The sequence below is a fragment of the Hydra vulgaris genome, chromosome 05, assembly GCF_038396675.1.
Source record: "Hydra vulgaris chromosome 05, alternate assembly HydraT2T_AEP".
NCBI classification, from domain to species: domain Eukaryota; kingdom Metazoa; phylum Cnidaria; class Hydrozoa; order Anthoathecata; family Hydridae; genus Hydra; species Hydra vulgaris.
Window position 1 is genome coordinate 30054143 of NC_088924.1, and position 858 is coordinate 30055000.

The 858-nt window shown below is 23.9% G+C and overlaps 1 protein-coding gene across 1 annotated transcript in view; it reads right to left on the minus strand.

Moving 5' to 3' along the window:
- Positions 1–858, minus strand: part of LOC136080778 (oxaloacetate decarboxylase, mitochondrial-like) — an 8789-nt gene continuing 7931 nt past the window's right edge. Inside the window, exon 3 of the mRNA XM_065797871.1 lies at positions 1–296. The gene's annotated coding sequence lies outside the window, so the exon portion shown is untranslated. The remainder of the gene's footprint in view (positions 297–858) is intronic.

Consider the following 858-nt stretch of genomic DNA (forward strand, 5'->3'; position numbering starts at 1 on the left):
TTTAGAAATAAATGATATTTATAATTGCTAAAAAAATTCTCGAAAAACAAGTAAATAATACAATTACTGCATAACTGATATTTGTTAATTAATTCTGAATAAACAAAGAGCCCTTGAAATAAGTTTTTAAAGATTTGAAACAGGTTGAGGCTGACGGTAACTGCAAGCAGCAATGTCTTTTTCAATGTCATAGAAAGACATATCGTTGTGTTTGTAATATTCTGAGCATTTATAAATACTTGCGTTAATTATATTGTCCTTGTCTTGTTCCTCTATTTTTTTTGAAACTGTTTGATCTAAAATAAAAAGTATAAATACAATGAAACAACTTGATTTCCAACGGAAAAACAATCCGATATACAAAGCTAAAAAAAAATTAAGTAACCCATTGTTAGCACAAAATTAAGACAAAGTTACCAATATTAAGCTGCAATCATTTTTGTTTGTATAGATTCGAGTCAAGCATTGACAAACCAATATAAAGGTGGTATTACTAATTTTAAACCAATAAAACTGGTCATATCATTTTAACCAGAATTATCGAATTTCATAATAATGACAATTTTACATTACATGGTATATATAAATTAAAAATGTACATTAAACTATATTCTTTCGTTTTCTTACTGATCTGCAACCATCTTTGTTTATTTTAGAATTATTTTGCTTTACACAAAAAAATTAAAAAAATCCCAGTAATATCAATATATTGGTACAATATTGCAACTTTTAAATATTCATACACTTTTTAATAATATTTCATATCCATAAATTTAATATAATTATTATGTGTTACTATATGTATTTTATTTATACTTTTTAAGTTATATAAATTAAATAATTTCCACAACTTGTCTG